Consider the following 18466-nt stretch of genomic DNA (forward strand, 5'->3'; position numbering starts at 1 on the left):
TCAGTAGTCTTATTGTTAGTATTAGGTTGAACCATATGAAATTGCCAATATTTTACCATTTTTGACTATAAAATGACAATTTCTTACATTGCAAGTATACTAATAGGTTACTATAAATATAGTAATATTATTTTACACTATAAATCTAACATATTTTGCATGTAATGTAAGATAATTCATATAAATATATTCTAAATATAGTATAAATTATAGCAATATTGGTATTACTTTTAGAAATATTTGGTACATATTGTAGGATAAAACAAATTATTAATCATATTAATGTTGTTAGAACAAAGATTTTTAGCAAAATAAGACAACTATTATTTTAGAAGTTAATAAATACCTTTATTTTTAATTGAGATATAATTGACATATAACATTATATAAGTTTGAGGTGTACAACGTGTTGGTTTGGTACATTTATATATTGCAATATGATTACTACAGTGACATAGTAATCATTATCTCTTCTTTGTGTTGAGAACAGTAAAAATCTAGTCTAATTAGCAACTTTGAAGTTTACGCTATAGCACTGTTGACTACAATCACTAAGCTGTGAATTAGATCTCCAGAACTTACTTGTCTAGTAGTTGCAAACTTGTACCTTTAAACGACATCTCCCAATTTCCACACACCCCAACCCCTGGCAACCATCATTCTACTCTGTTTTTACACCTTCAACTTTTTTAGGTTGCACATGTAAGTGATAGCATACAGTACCTGTCTTTCTCTTTCTATCTCACTTAGCATAATGCTCTAAAAATAAATTGAAAATATTAGTGTGAACTCATGATTCTTTTTCAAAAATACTTATTCCTAATCGTCCACTAAAAAGGCCTAGAAGCAATGGTGACCCAGGAATAATGAGTAAGCCCAGGACCCAGATTGTGGGCTCTAAATACCTTCCTACTAAAAGGAAGCAGAAATGCATGTAGAAACGGCAGGAAATAGAATAACTGAGTTGGGGATATGTTATTGTATAAGGAAGCAAGGAAACTATTAAAGAGTAATGAGGTCCAGTTAAAAAAACAAAGATCTGACATGAGGGACTTCTCATTGGCTAAAACAAGACGTTTTATGCCTCAAGAGAATTATGACTAAAATTGATTAAAACACATTGAATATATAAAAACCATACATTCAAAATGATACTCAAAAAAAGAGAAAGTAAAAAGAAAAGGAAGGGGAAAAAAAAGGAAAGAAGGAGAAAAACACATCATTGGACACAATTAGCAGTAACTAGGTCACCAACACCTTACTCTGCAAACTTGCAATTAAAGGAAAAGAAACAAATATATATCCTGCCTTTCCTGGAGGAAGTGTATTCCAGAGTAGCATAATAGTCCTAGTTGATGCGGGAAATTTTTTATCTTTTAGGGAGGGATTCTAACTAACAAATGTGTTAGGAAGGATAGCATTAGAAATTCATCATTCTGCAATTCTTAATGAAATAATTGATTCAGACAGTGATCATCAGTGGATAAAATCACTGGATTAAAGATTGATGAGGAAATTTACAATGAAGGGATGTAGGCTTTTACCCCTTTGAATGTTAAACCAATGTTGCTTTCCTAGGATAATTCTCACTTGATCATAATGTCTAATCTTCTATGACACTGGATTTGGTTTGCTACTATTTTGAGGATTTTTATGTCTATATTGAGGACATTGACCTAAATTTTTTATTTGTGTTATGCCTTTGGCTTTGGTATCAGAGTAATACTGGTTTCATAAAGTGAGTTGGGAAGTGTTGCTTCCTCCAGTATGTTCTGGAAGAATTTGTGAAGGATTGCTATTATATCTTTAAATGTTTGACAGGATTCACCAATGAAGCTATCTAGGCTTAGGCTTTTTTTCCAGGAAGATTTTTAATTACTAATTCAATTTCTTTACTTGTTATGGATCTATTCAGAGTTTTTATTTCTTCTTGGGTCAGTTTTGGTAATTTGTGTCTTTCTAAGAATTAAAAATTTTTTCATTTGGTCTATTTTTTGGTATAAAGCTATTCATGGTTTTCCCTTATCTTTTTAATTTCTGTAGAGTTAATGGTGATATCCTCTATTTCATTCCTGATTTGATGATATGTGTCTTTTCTTTTCCTTACTCTAGCTAAAGGTTTGGTCAATTTTGATGATCTTTTCAGACATTCAACTTATGATTTCATTGATTTCCTTAACTTTTTGTTGTGTATTTCATTGACTTGCCCTCTAATCTTTATTATTTACTTTCTTCTCCTTACTTTGTGCTTACTTTGCTCTTCACTTTCTAGATTCTTAAGGTGGAAGATTTGGTTACTGATTTGAGATTATTTTTGTTTAACATAGGTATTTAAAGCTATATATTTCCCTCTTAGCACTGCTTTAGTTGCATCCCATAAATTTTGATATATTTTGCTTTCATTGTAAATCAATTCAAATTTCCCTTGTAGTTTCTTCTTTGATCCATGAGTTATTTAGAAATGTGTTGTTTAATTTCCAAACATTCGTGGTTTCTCAAATTTCTTTCTGCTATTGATTTCTAATTTAATTCTGTTGTGGTTGGAGAACATACTTCGTGTTATTTCAATTCTTTTAAATTTATTGAGACATTTTATGGCCTAGTATATGATCTATTCTGGAGAATGTTCCATGTATGCTTGAAAAGCATGAATATACCAACCAATTACTACAAGTGGGACAACTAGACATTATGCACCTTATGATCTAATGCAATATATTAGTCAAAATGGACAAGATTATGCTGCAATAACAAACATACCTAAATTTCAGTGATTACTTACCTAATCAGGGCCCAGGCTGATAGAAGAGCATCTCAACATGTCCTCCCATGATCACACTGGCAGAGGAAAAGGAAAAAGGCAAATCATATACTGGCTCTTAGAGCTCTTCCCAGGAACATATACGTTTTGCTTCCACTCATTTAATTAACCAAAACAAGTCACATGATCACAGTTAATTTTAATGAGGCAAGGAAGTGCTATTCTACCATACACTGGGAAGGAGACCTGAACATTTTTGGTGAAAAGTGCTTATAATTGGCACACTACTATGAAATATTCCTGCCAAAATCTGCTGAACCCAAATCTAATCAAAATTTTAGAGTTATCTTCCAATTTATAAGAAAACTGTGGTATAGAGGAACAAGTTAAATGACACCATAAATAAGCAAAAAGACAAATCTAATTCTTTTCAGAAAAACTGTGATATGGAAAAAAAAAGGATTAAAAAGACCAAGAGGCTTAAAATTGAATGTAATATGTAGGCATTTTTTAGGTCCTGATTTCAACCAACTAAGAAGACATTTGAGACAACTATTGAAATCTGAATATGGAGTGAGTGTTAGATAACACCAAGGGATTAGTAATGTTAAGAATGATAATGCCATGGTAGTCTTGTTAAGAAAATATCCATATTTTTACAAGATGCATTCGTAGGCATGTAAAGATTCAGTTATGTCTGTGATATTTTTATAATACTTTAAAATTCTTAAGCAGGGAAAAAATTGATAGATGAGGCAAATGGGGCAAAATCTAGATATTTATGGAATCTAAGTCGTATGTATATGCGAGTATATTAAAGTATGCTCTCTGCTTTTGTGTATATTTTAAATTTATTTAATAAAAATATTTTTAAAATTTAATCTGATCATGTCACTTCTTTGATTAAAACCTTTTATTGGCTTTGGTGGTTGAAGAGAAAGTCCAAATTCATCACAACGCTCTTCATATTCAGCATCTGTTTATCCTCCTCCTCCTCATCATCTTCTTCGTGGTAACACTTTTATTGAACACTTACCACGTGTCCAGCACTAAGTTGAGCCCTTTGCCTGCTTTACTGTTTTTTGTTTTTGTTTTATGCGGTATGCGGGCCTCTCACTGTTGTGGCCTCTCCCATTGTGGAGCACAGGCTCCGGACGCGCAGGCTCAGCGGCCATGGCTCACAGGCCCAGCTGCTCCACGGCATGTGGGATCTTCCCGGCCCGGGGCACGAACCTGTGTCCCCTGCATCGGCAGGTGGACTCTCAACCACTGTGCCACCAGGGAAGCCCTGCTTTACTGTTTTTAATAACACAATAACCAGAGTTATCTTGTCATCCACTTTTTGCAGATGAGGAAACTAAAGTACAGAGAGGTTCAACAACTAGTCCAAAATCTCATAGCTAACAGGTTGGGAAACTGGGATTTGAACCCAGGCAGGCTGACTCCATCACCCATGCCATTAACCCCTTGATTTTATGCCCACCTGGTATTTTTCTCTCTTGTATGCCCACAAATTAGTATGGTGCTTAGCACATGGTAGAGGCTTAAAATTTTTTTGTTAAATGGATGTTGTTAGCTAGGTTTCTGTCACTTTTTCAGTTTCCTTATCTTCTCATTAATTATCTTGTAAATAGTTATTTTCCTGTGGATATTGCATTGCTGTCAGATGACCCATAAGTACTTGCTGAAAAGGAGCATTACAAACATAGAGAGAAAATACCCCCCAAGTCCTTTCCTCAACATGGTCTTTACTTATGACCCTCTTGGGTTCTCTCAATGACTCTTGCTCTCAACATATTGCAATGTAATTCTTCGTTTATATATTTACCTCTTGTCTAGTCTATGAGTTCCGAGAGGCCAGGGACTCTATCTTACGTATCTCACCCCCCAGTGCCGAACACAGTAATTGGCATGCCCTGAGCTGTTAAGTTTATTGAGTGGATCAGTGCACAAGAGCTACTAAAGAACTCCTGTACATCCTTCAAAGCCTAGCTCAGATGTTGTTTCTGTAAAAACTTCCTGCTGCCTCCCAAAGTTAATCTGCCCTCCTCTGTGCCATTATTTTACCCTCTGAACACATTTATAATTTCCTTCATATTGCGCTGTACTTTTTTTTTTTTTGGTCCACTTGTCTTCCCAACCAGACCATGAGCTTTGCAAATCTGGGACCATGCTTTATTCATCTCTGTCTTACTAACACCCAGCAACATTCTTTGGCACAGAGCAGGGGCTCCTTTTTTGTTCAAATGCAAAACTATCAAAACTTTCAAAATTACCAAAATGTACAATTATTAATATAGTCATATATTGTCCTTAGCAGATATTACAAATAAAGGAATGTTTCACATTCTGTCTTAGAAAAAATTTCTGATGTGACTTAGGAAATGGGACATGCTCCTTAGTAGAATAATACTATGGACACACTCCTTAGTAGAATAATACTATCACCACTATTTCAAGTCTTCTGTCACTTTCTGCTACTTGCCTTTGAAATATAAGCTAGTCATGGTCACTTTGTATTTATGTTGCTTCTTCTCTGCTAAAGTTGCAATATGTCACATGCCATTAATTTATTTGTTATTTTTCAAAAGATTCCCATGTGGGAAATTTGATGACCATAACTGGGGAGATAAGGTTGGAGAAAGAATAAAGCAAATGAATACAGCGCTGTGGAAAGACTGGCAGCCTGCTTTTCCCTCTGTAACTTTGGACAAGCCATTTCCCTCCTTTGGGCCTCAGGTTCCTCATCTGTAAAATCTGATTTCACCAGATGATCCCAGAGCCTCTCCTATGTTCTAGAATCTATGACATCTTTACCTCAAATAAGTCAAAGAAAAGGCAACAATAGACTTCTGCAGCAGTCTGGTCTCGTGCACTGGAGAGATATCTGTTTGACCAGGTGATCACCCCACTGGAAGAGGAAAAACAAACACAAAGCTGTTATCTGGCTAGCACAGGACCTGACTTTGCAGCTTATCTTCTTATCACAGGTAGGATGGGGAGTAACCTGGAGTGATGATTCACAGTCGTTCTGACCATGGGCAAAATCAAATACACCATGGAATAAACAGAAATACAGGGCCTGTCTAGGAAGAGTGAGAGAGAGTACAATAGGTCCAACTTAACACTGGACCTTCCCACCCCTACCCCTGCTGCAACCACATGTTGGCCCAGTCTTCAAGGTCAGCAAACTTCTGCCTGTTGTCCATGGCAGACACTGCTAATTGATTACAGTACTATTTTCTTCTAAAGCCAGACTGGGAATCTTTCACAACACAGTGCTGCTGCAAACGCCAACAACTGTTTGGAGTTGGAATGTCAGCTGAGATCTATTTGCCATCCTGGGCTCAAATTTCCTCCTTATTCCGGCAAAGAAAAGTACTACAAAGAGGGTTGTAATTTTAACTAAATAAGGGACCTTGGGCAAGTTCCTTACTTTGCCTCTGATTTGTAAATGGAGAATTCCCTAGTCCCCTCCATTCAAGCATTCTGTGTTTCGGGGATTCTAGAAGTTCTCATCTCTTTTGGAAAATAGGAGCATTTATATGACACTGCTATCCCAAAGCTCAGCTTCTCCATGACATGGTAGCATTTAGGCAACCTGGACTGTATCTGGACACATCCAACATGACAAGTGTTAGGTGTCCACACAACTGCAGGGGCCATGAAGTATCGTTTATTAACCCTCCCCAATTCCCAGACAAGTTCTCTGGAGTCATAACAATCAGATTAAACTCAAGTGAAGCTTGACTGACAGAGTCAAAGAAAACCCACAGGGCTGTCACCTGTTAAGCAGTCAATGCTAGCATCTTCCTTGGCAAGAAAGTACATTTTCTTGTCTGGTTTCAGCCTTAAATTGCTTGTATTTGTCCTGGAGACTAGATCAATAATCTCAATCTCTCTCTCTCTCTCCCTGCTTGTAGATCTGAAATAATTTTATACGAAGAAAAGTAAGGCAAATGGCAGAGCAGCAGAGGTAGAAAAGTCAGTATGTAAGAATGCTAATAGGAATAATAATACATAATATTTATTGTGTGCTTTTTGTGTGTCAAGCACTGCATTATCACATTTAATCTTGACAACCTAAGAGATATGTACCATCATGTATCTCCATTTTACAGAGGAGGAAATTTAGGCACAGAGCGTTAATGAATTTTTCTAGGGTGCTATAGTGTTTTTGTTACAGAGGGAAATGTGAGTCAGGTCTCTCTGACTTCTTCCATCACACCACACTGACTCTCCCAATTCAACACTGAAGAACTTTCTCAAACCACCTCAGGTGCATTAGTCAAGTCTCATTCAGTGTAAATAACAGAATACTCAGTATCAGGAAACTGTTCTTCTTCATCTGTTGGCTCTGCTTTCACTCTATTCTTAGGCAATCTGTCCCTTCAAGGTGGCAAGATAGCTACCATCAGCACCAGACCTAGATCCTATGCCTTCAGCAACCCCAAGAGGAGAAATGATTCTCTCTCTCCTTGGTCCTAGTAAAGACCTAGGATTGTGTCTTTTTGGCCTGGCTTCCAGAGTCCCTACCTCTGAAGCATCACTATGGCCAACTGAAAAGAAATGACTTGATTGTCCAGACCTGCGTCAACTGCGCATCCCTTGAGGTAATGGGAGAAACACGCCTCCAAATTGCAGGGGCTAAAATTTCGGAGGGGATATTCTCCTAAGCAAACTTCAGGTATGGTGTCTTGAAGAAAAGTGGATGGGTATCACCAAGCAGGCAAAAACATTAGATGTCCACTCACTAAACTTGTATCTATGCAACACCACAATATTCCCAAAGAATTGGCCTTGTGGTCATGCTGTATATAGCAGTTAGAAGCTTTGTTCTGGTCAAATTCTAGAAGTTTAGAATTTCTCCTGGTACCAGAACTTGGGCCCAGGTGTAGTGTATTAATACTGTCATCCTGGGCAGCCTCTCCATTGTTCCTCCTTTTGCACCTCCAGCCAACGCTTCATAAACCCCCACATGCAGAAACAAGGGCAAGTTTCTCTCCTCATTCTGGAAGAGGTTGCACTTTTGCCCTAAGAAAGTTTTAAGTACTGCCTTGTCACTACACTGGGTGGTAGGAGGGACTCTACCTCCCCTTCAGTGACTTGCTACTCAGATTAGTTTCATTGTTCTTCAAATCCTATTTGTAATTCAAGGCCAGGTTCTCATCCACCTTCTCCATGAAGCTCTTTCCAGTCTTTCCACTGTAGCACTTATCCAGTTATCTCTCATGATGCAGGATTTTCTTTCTTTAAAAAGATTTTTTAAATTTCAAAATGTTTGACGCATACAAAAGAGTACTTGTAATATATGTGCAACTTGTAAAGCATAATTATAAAAAAAAAGTCCATGAACCTACCACCTGATGTAAGAATTCTGTTTTGGCTGGTGTTTAGGAATGCAATTGATTTTTACATTTTAATCTCACGTCCGGCCACTTTCTTATTCACTTGTTATTATCTTCCTATAACTCTGTTTTCTTCGTGTCTTACGGCTTTGCTTAGATATATAGAATATATAAGTTTCATGTGTAAAACATTGTATTTCAGCTTCTGTATACACTACAGTGTGTGCACCACCAAAAATTTAGTTTTCACCCATCAGCATGCAGTTGACCCCTTTTACCCATTTTGCCCTCCGCTGCCCTTCCCCACTGGTAACAACTACTCTGTTCTCTGTATCTATGTGCTTGTTTCTGTTTGGTTTGGTTTATTTATTTATTTTTGGTTGGTTTATGTTTTATAATTTACATATAAATGAAATCATATGGTATTTGTCCTCTTCCATGGACTTATTTCACTTAGCATAATACCCTCTGGGTCCAACCATGTTGTTGCAACAGCAAGATTTTATTCTTATTTATGGCTGAAGAATATTATATTATATATGTATATACCACATCTTCTTTATCCATTCATCTATTGATGGGCATTTATATTGTTTTCATATCTTGGCTATTGTAAGTAATGCTGTGATGAACATAAGGGTGCATATATCTTTTCGAATTAGTGTTTCATATTCTCCAGGGAAATACCCAGATGTGGAATACCTGAATCATATGGTAGTTCTATTCTTAATTTTTTGAGGAATCTTAATACTGTTTTCCATAGTGGCTGCTCTAATGTACATTCCCACCAACAGTGTATGAGGGTTCCTTTTTCTCCACATCCTCACCAACACTTGCTATTCCTTGTCTTTTGGATAATAGCCATTCTCATGGGCGTAAGGTAATGATATCTCGTTTTGTTTTTCACTAATAATTAGAGATGTTGAACATTTTTTCATATGCCTATTGGCCATCTGTATGTCTTCTTTGGAACAATTCCAGACAATATTGAATAGAAACTGTGTTAACAGGTAGACTGTGGTGGATGATGTAATGTACTAGCCAGACAACCCTTTGAGAATCAAAGATTCATTTTCACAGCTGCTGGGAGTGCTGCTGGAAAATGGCCCTCAGTTGTGAGTCCTTTCTGGGGATCGCCTTGGTTGAAGAAACCTGTCACACTCAAGGTATGGTTCCTCCTAGGACCAACCCTCATCCAATGACTGACTGACAAGATGGTATAAAGGCCTAGCCTCTTTGTCCCAATTGGGTACACTTCTAAAGGGCCATCCTGGCTCCAGAATTCTGTGAGTTTGGTTGAGGTTTTCATTAGAAATGTTTCCTAGCTCAATTTCTCCCTCTGCCTAAGCCAGCTTTCTTCCTCTCCCTTCCACATATATCGATCTCAGGAGAACTCTTCAACAAGCATTTTGTAGGCTGACCTCTCTCAGGTTCTGCTTCCTGTGGAACACAGCCTGTGACAGCTTCCTTACCTGGGTCCTCAGTTGTAAGAGAATGTTATTATATCACCACGAAGAATAAGATTGCAGTAGGGGTTTTGAGAGGTATCCTTTATTTGCTTAAGGGAATTCCCTTCTATCTCTCATATGCTGAAAGTTTTTATTATGAAGGGGGTCACTTTTCTTCCCCCCTGAAAGACAACAGTGGTTCTGTGATGAGGATGTGCTGGAGGTAAATTTCCCCAGCTTATCTGAAAATATTTTTTGTTTATCCCTCATTCTTGAAAGATAGTTTTTAACTAGCACAAAATTTTAGTCTGACAGTATTTACTCTCAGCACTTTGAAAACTGTTTTCCTCTGCGATTTGATACCCACTGTTACTACTGAGAAATCAACATCAGTCTTTATGGGGGGTACATACTTTCTCTCTCTGGCCATTTTTAAGATTTTTTTCTTTGTCTTTGATTTTTCTTCAGCTTCACTGTAGTGCATGTAGATATGAGTTTCTTTTTATTTATCCTACTTATTATACACTGTGCTTCCTGCATCTGTAGACTCAGGTTGGTTATCAATTCTGGGAAATTCTCAGCCATTATCTCTATGAATAATCCCCTCCTCTATTCTCTTGCCCTGGGTCTCTGTTAGACAATGCAAGCAATGATACTTCCTCTTTCTATTTTCTGTTTCTTTTAATCACTTATATTTCCCATCTCCTTGTCTCATTTTATTTATTTATTTATTTTTATTTTATTTTTGGCTGCGTCAGGTCTTAGTTGTGGCTCACGGGATCTTCGTTGCGGCACGCAAGCTCTTCGTTACAGTGTGTGGGCTTCTCTCTAGTTGTGGCGTGCGGGTTTTCTCTCTCTAGTGGTGCACAGGCTCCAGGGCTCGTGGGCTCCACAGTTGTGGCACACAGGTTCCAGAGCACGTGGCCTCTGTAGTTTGTAGCACATGGGCTCTCTCGTTGAGGCTTGCGGGCTCAGTAGTTGTGGCACGCGGGCTTAGTTGCACCGTGGCACGTGGGATCTTAGTTCCCCGACCAGGGATCGAACCTGCGTGCCCAGCATTGGAAAGCAGATTCTTTACCACTGGACCACCAGGGAAGTCCCTCCTTGTCTCTTTATGGTGTATTCTAGGTAATTTCTTCAGCTCCGTCGTCTGTAAGGTAAGTTTGCTTATTGTCTTTCAAGTTATTCTTACTATACTATTTAGCCCTAACACAGGCTTAGTAGCAATAATTATAATCTCTAAAATGTTCACTTTTTTCATAGTGGCTTGGTCACACTGATAGCTAATTCATCAAATAAAAATATTTCATTTAAAATATATTTTATACATAGTTATTTTATAACCTATATATGGTAAGTTCAAAATCTAAAGTTCTTGGGAATCTAATTAAAATTAAATTTGGTGATTTTGATTACTTTTTACTCATGGTGGCTTATCTCTTGTGTTTGTGGTGATTTTTTTAAATTGTGAGCTTATATTTCGCTTAATTTAACGGGAATCATGGGATTAGTAAAGAGAGAAAGAGACATGAGCTCTCTTCTAAAAAAGAGGGAGAGACACGAGATATTGTGCACGCACCAAGGAAAGGCCATATAAGAATATAACCCCGAAGAGAACCTTCACCAAGAACTTAACTATGCTGGTACCCTGATCTCAGACTGCTAGCCTTCAAAACCAAGAGAAATAAATGTTGTTTAAGCCACTGTCTATGGTATTTCATTATAGCAGCCCAAATTGCCTGAGATGTATATATATGCTCAGAAACTATTTTCTGTTTTTGTTGTCATCCATCTTCTTATTTTAAGCAGTGTCAAACCTACTAGGTGCTAAATAAACTTTTTTTTTTTTAAATCAGTGGATCCATGAAAGACTTTGTAGATGAATCTCTTTGCATCTTCCTTACCTGGTTCTGTTTTAGCAATGACTGTTACCTCTTCCTGCTCTGGGTCTTGTCCCTTCCCAGTCAAGAAGCTCCAGCATTTGGGATCAAGCCATGATTCATTTCTTTTCACTGATCTCTACTAATTTCAGAGTTGAACATATTTTAATCAGGGATCAGATCAGCTCCTTGCAGAGAGGAATTTCTATTCCCTTCTTTCAAATGTACATCCAAGGGCAGTGTTCACAAGAAGACCCCAAGGCAAAAAATGCTCCTCTGGCTTCCTCCCATGCCAAGAAGCTCATTCTGGTACAGGTCCCATGTAAATCTCAAATCTGATGCTACCTGTCAAAAAATATCATTTGAATCTAGTGCTGCTTTAGCATGAGGCCTACTGAACTGTTGATTATATTGGCTGTCTGAACACTAGCTTTCACAGTTCCACTATGGGAAGCCTAAGAAAAATAACTCAGCAGAGTCAGGGAAGAGCAAGCAAGAAACAATGCCCACATAGACAATTTTAATGGGGCTCAGCTATTTTGAAAGTGTCTAGCAACTGCCGTGGGGTACTCCTGCAGTTCTGAATGGGTGTGTTCTAGCATTGCCCTGAAAGGAGGAAGGAAGACACTAGGGCCAAACTACTGACCCATTTTCCAAGGGCAAATCGCTTTATTGTGGGGGACACCGAACAGATGCTTTCTCAGGACAGCCAGCAGGGGTGGACAAATTAACGAGGTGGTGGCATTTTTGCTTTTATCCTACAAGCTCCAACTGTGATATTTTCTTGGAATCCTCAGATAGATCCCTCTTCATCCTTAACCCAATCCCACGTCAACAGAACTCTGACCTGATTCTACCAAGTAGTGAGAACTTGCTTCTCTCCATCTTTGTTTTCTTGCCTGGCCAGCATTTTGCAGGACTGGGTTAAGATTCCTGGTGTACTCCCTGGAGCCAGATAATTTGCAGGCTCAATGTTGTCGAGTCTCTGGTCATTTCAAATGTCCCGGTGAGGGGAAATTAGAGGGACTTGTGTTTAGCTGAGAACGAAATCTCATCACATGGGAGAGAGGGAGGAGGATGAAGGAAGAAGAGAACAGAGCCAACAAAGTAAAAGCCCCAAGGCCATGGTTGGGCTGGAAAAGAGAATCAGCAAGGGGTAGTGGGTTAAGGTAAACAAAACCTCATTCAAATCCCAGCACTGCTCCTTCCTGCCTGTGGGACTTAGAGGAAGTTGCTTAGTTTCACTTTCCTCTTCTATGAAATGATATAAAAGGGATCCCTGGTGGCACAGAGGTTAAGAATCCGCCTGCCAATGCAGGGGACACGAAGTCCGTGCGCCACAACTACTGAGCCTGCGCTCTACAGCCCGCGAGCCACAACTACTGAGCCCGTGTGCCACAACTACTTAAGCCCACACTCCTAGAGTCTGTGCTCCACAACAAGAGAAGCCACTGCAATGAGAAGCCCGTGCACCGCAACGAAGAGTAGCCCCCCGCTCAATGCAACTAGAGAAAGCCTGCATGCAGCAACAAAGACCCAACACAGACAGAAAAAAAAAAAAAAAGATATAAAAATATCATTTTGCTGTAAGAAAAGTGCAGTGCATAAAACATACTGACTGATCTCAGTAAATTATTACCTGTTATTATTATGATTATCCCTTCCTCTAGATTGGATCTTCCTGTTTTTCTAAGACTGAGTGCTAGCTACACATCACAGACACTATTATTGTTTTAGGTGATAATTTGGTATAATTTGAGGAAGCAGAAAAACCACCACCACCACCACCAAATAACTCCCTGACCAGCCAGGTGAATGGGGCCTGAAATTCCCACCTTTGGAGTTAATCCAATGGGCAGGAAATTTCCTCCATTACCTATTTGTCATTTAATATAAATATATTATCCAAGAGTCTATAGTATCCTAAGGCCAAGAATCTTAATTCCTGCATTACACAGTCATGTTTTATTCTATTTTCTTTCTTTTATTGGGGGAGGAGTGCTTTTCTGATTACTCTCAGACAATACAAAGTGCCCTGATGACTTTAACTCCTGGAATGCAGTCTTGCTTGGTCCTAAGAAGGTCAAAAGATCAAAGCTCCGACCTTCACTCGTATTTGTCACCCACCCTCAACTACGTTGGGGCTGTGGGAGAGGGACCAGTATCTTTCTTTCTCCATCCTCCCCACTGCCCACCTGGTTTTCCTCACTCATGGCCCATGTCTGGTCCACAGGGATCCCTGACTCTGGAAAATTCTGGGAGTTCCAGACAATCCCAGCACAGCCACCTCTCCTCAGCTTACTCATAGTTCTAACCAGTCCTTCTCTCACCGTTCAGATTCAGGCCCTGTGTGCCGTCAAGCCCCCTGGCTACCTTTCAAGTTGCAGGTAAAGGCCTCAGGTTAGAGGAAAGTGGACTAAAGAGGAAAGTAAGACTGCAGCTCAGCTTTCTCCAAAAAAATGCTCACCACAAATCCTCTCTCCCAGCACTTTTATACCCTCACTATGGGATTTAAGAGTCACCTAACCAATTCCCAAAGAAAATTTCTGCATTATGATCTGCCTCAACTGACTGTAGCATTTGAGGTCTCAGTTAAAACTTGTAGTTTAACACATTGTTACATAAACCTATCCCCAAGGGCACCATGGTAAATGTGGTGTGTCTTCTCAGAGCACGAATATTAGTCACAGATTTGTGGTGGGAAGGGTGGGGACTGGAGGAGGACTGTACACGGTAGGGGTTTGACTGCTTTACCTGTTAAGAAATACAAATTAAAAATTAAACCAGGGGCTTCCCTGGTGGCGCAGTGGTTGAGAGTCCGCCTGCCAATGCAGGGGACATGGGTTCGTGCCCCGGTCCGGGAAGATCCCGGCCCGTGAGCCATGGCCGCTAAGCCTGCATGTCCGGAGCCTGGGCTCCACAACGGGAGAGGCCACAACAGTGAGAGGCCCGCATACCGTAAAAAAAAAAATTAAATTAAACCAGATTATATTGTGGAGTAGAAAGCAAAGTTGAATGCATATTAAAGTATAACCTGAGACTTCGAAGAAATGTCTCACTTGTGGTGGCTTTTGCAAGCAAAGCCTCCAGCCCACCTCCACTCTCCACCACCTCCAGGAATGAATGTTCACACGTCCCTCCTATTAGGTGCTAAGGGTGGGTGGGAGGAGGCACTCCTTGCAGCTCTGCGTGAAGACATTTTCAGCTATTTACTAATTATAGTGGAGATAGTAATCAAGTCATCCAGAAGCTGCACTGGCCTACCGACATTCATTATCACATTTTTTGCAGACTTGTATATTAAATTATCAGGGATAAGGAAACAGAACAATAGGCTGTTGCTTTGTGTTTTTTGACAGAATATCGGAAATAGATTCAGAGTACGAAAAAAAACCTCTTAGAACTGTGCTGTCCAGCATGGTAGCCTCTAACCACACGTGGCTGCTGAGCCCTTTGTAATGTGGCCAGTCCAACTGAGATGGGCTGGCATGTAAAGTACAGCCTAGATTTTGAAGAACTAGTATAAAAAAAAGAAGGGAAACTATCTCATGGATAAGTTTTCATGTTGATTATATGATGAAATGGTCATGTTTGGATATACTAAGTTAAATAAAATATATTATTGACATTAATTTTACTTTAAAATAAAAGAACTTTAAAAAACAGTGCTATCAGAAAATTTAAAATCACATATATGACTCGTATTTGTGGCTTGCATTCTAGTGCTGTTGCATAGCTCTGTCTTTTGATGATCTAATCCAATGGTCAGCAAACTATGGCCTGTGGGCCAGAATCCAGCCCACTATCTGTTTTTGTCAATAAAGTTATAGTGGACACAGTTACACCATTTCTTTGCATATCGTCTGTATGAGTGTTTTCATACTATAAGATTTGAGTTGTTGCAAAGGGACTGTACGGGCTGCAAAGCTTAAAATATTTATTATCTGGACCCTTATAGAAAAAGTTTGCAGATTCCTGATAATCCAACTATATTTTCCAAGGGAGAAAGCAAAGCCCAGAAAGAGAAAATGACTAACCCAACGGCCAGTGAACACGCGAGGCAGAGGCAGGGCTGCACCTGTTCCTCCTCCTTGCATTACACTGTGCCTCAGCTTACTTGATGGGGCTAAGATGGAGGAAGTTATTCTGTGTAGGAGGATGAACTCAGCCTCCACTTCACAGTGAGAGACTCAGTTCCATCCCAGGGCACAGAAGGGCCCTGAACAAAAAAGCAAGGCACAAGGAAAAGGCTCACAGAGAAGGCTAGAGCCCACCTTGGGGCTGTGGGGCTGGTGGGAGTTCCAAGGCTAACTCTCCTACCATACTACTACTTTGTTTCATATTATTTCAGAAATATCTTCACTGGGTCACAGATTAGTGCTATTTCCACTACATCTTAGAGAGTTGATGCAAAAAAAAAAAAAATCCCACTCCATTTAAAAAATATTGCTGAATTATTTACAAAACGCTTTTCAAAGATCTGACCCTTATATTACTCAATGGCCTTTAACAAGGATAAACCACATGACATATTTCTCCTAGGGCTTAGAGAAAGGAAAAATTTGTCCCTCCAGATGGACTTGCATAGGTTTTTAAATAACAGAATGAGAATTCTATACCTCAATATGTTGCTAATTTTGTGTGGGCTCCCAGGATGACTGGAGCTAAACCTGCTTAATTTCAGTTACTAGCTCATCCAAGGGGTCTTGTGATGGTAAATTTTATGTGTCAAATTGACTGGTGCATGGCGAGTCTAGATATCTGGCTAAACATTATATCTGGGTGTGTCTATGAGAGTGTTTCCAGATGAAATTAGCATTTGAAATCAGTGGACTCAGTAAAGCAGATTGTCCTCCCCCATGTAGGTGGGCACAATCCAATCTGAATAGAACAAAAGATGAAGGAAGGGAGAATTTGTTCCTTGTTGGCTGGGACATCAGTCTCCTGCCCTCGGACTGAGACTTACACCATCAGTTTCCCTGGTTCTCAGGCCTTTCAATTTGGACTGAACTACACCATCGGCTTTCCTGAGTCTCCAGCTTGCAGGTGGCAGATCTTGGGACTTTTTAGCTTTCATAATTGAATGAGTCAAGTAGGAGATATATATATATATATATATATATATATATCCTATTGCTTCTGTTTTTCTGGAGAACCCTGACTACTACAGGTCTATTACATTATACCCTTCCTTCAGTCTCACCCAACTTTTATTTACTAGCACATTTCTTTCCACACTTACTGTTACTTCCTTTGTGCTTTTTTCAACAAATATTTATTTAGGGCCAACTAAGAGCCATAACCTCGAAATACAAAAAGAAATCGTTTCTATTCTCAAGGAATTTACAATATAAATGCTAAAGTGAAGAAAATCACTTACCCACTGGAAATATAATCTATAGTGGCAACCAACCTTTTGAGTGGAGTAGGTGATACCCTTTACAATGTGATATCATGAACTGTGAAGAAGTCTCCCTGCTATGCTAAATAATACTGCTTTCTCCTACGAGCTATAATCAGGAGGGTAGATACATGATTTATATATGGCCACTCCCAATTTCTGTGCCCATGGCAGATATCACAAGGTATCATAGCATTATTCTTCACAACCCTATTGTATACAGGATATGACATGAATCAGACAGCCACTGACCATCTCCAAACATCCACAAATAAAGGATCAGTCATCGTGATACAATTTCAGCTTCTTATTAAAGAGTAAATAATTGTGGGAGGAGTAAAGCTAGATGGAAAGTGATATCAGCCATGAACAATTTAGTGTAAGTTAAATAAGTCTCTCTCTCTCTCTTTTTTTTTCCTCCCTGATAGCAGGTTCACAGTAGTTTGATTGACCTTAAAGATGCTGGCCTCCAGGGGCTGGTAAAGAAGAAAAAATTAGAGACCTGAGAAGGTTTTGGAACAAATATTGCTTACTCCATCATTCTGCAAATTAATTATATTCTACCTGAATAATAAAAGATACCCAAACTTTCTCCCTGGCCCTCAATAGGGCTTGTGCCTTGAACCTCTCTCTACCTTGTTCCTTTCCCCTTTGCTTTCTGTCTTCTTTCTCATTACACATTCCTCCTAACTGTAAAATTCCTGAACATATGTGTATTTAAAGGAGATTAATCATTCAGATACCATAATTAGTTCAAGAATTGTGTCTTTTCGAGATGGAATGAACTAATTAATTTTTTTTTTCTCCCAGGGAAACTGCTCTCAGATGTGAGCTAATTAGTGAGCTGCACATCAAAAGAAGTGAAGTGTATCTTGCAAATATGATTTTATTTAAAACAGATCAAAGGAAGATTTACCCAAATCACTCCCCCCACCCTCTGAGTTCTGCAAGCATCAGGCAGACAGCAAAGAGAACACGTCACCTCATGATAAACATAACTCCGAAAGAAGAACTGTGATGCCCAAGTCAAATATTAATGAGGAAGGAGAACCAAATATGTCCGAGAATGGAATTTCACCTCCTAGAACTTTTACAGTTGGGTTTCTGAGGTAGGCCAACAGGTCAGCAATCCATGTCTGTGATTCACTCTACGTGTAAAGCTAGAGGGTTGGAAATATGCTCTCTAGACTTGGTGCTCTCTGACTGAAAGCTGTGTAACCTTGGCAAGTTGCTTAACCTCTCCGGGATTCACTTTCCTCATCTGTAATATTTGAATCCCAATCCCTTCTCTATCCACCTCTCAAGGGATTTGTAAAGATCAAGTGAGATGATTAATGTGAAAAGGGTTTGGAAAAAAATCTAAAATGGCTATACAAATGTGAAGCATTTTTGGCATGGTTAACAATGTCTCCATAGGCAGAATAAATTAGAAGAAGAGGAAAGTTTCCCAGATGATTTTGGCCAAAATTATAGTTCCTGAGGAAAACAGCATCCCAGTGGGCTGCTTCTGTAGATCAGATTCACAGCATAATTACTCAAACTTCCTTTCTTTTTGGATTACAGTTAGAAATTAGCTTCCAAAGAAAAAGCAACTCAAACTAAAGAAAGGGATGAAAAGATCCTTTTGT

This window comes from Leucopleurus acutus, assembly GCF_964270905.1.
Source record: "Leucopleurus acutus genome assembly, chromosome: 3".
In the NCBI taxonomy this organism is placed as follows: Eukaryota; Metazoa; Chordata; class Mammalia; order Artiodactyla; family Delphinidae; genus Leucopleurus; species Leucopleurus acutus.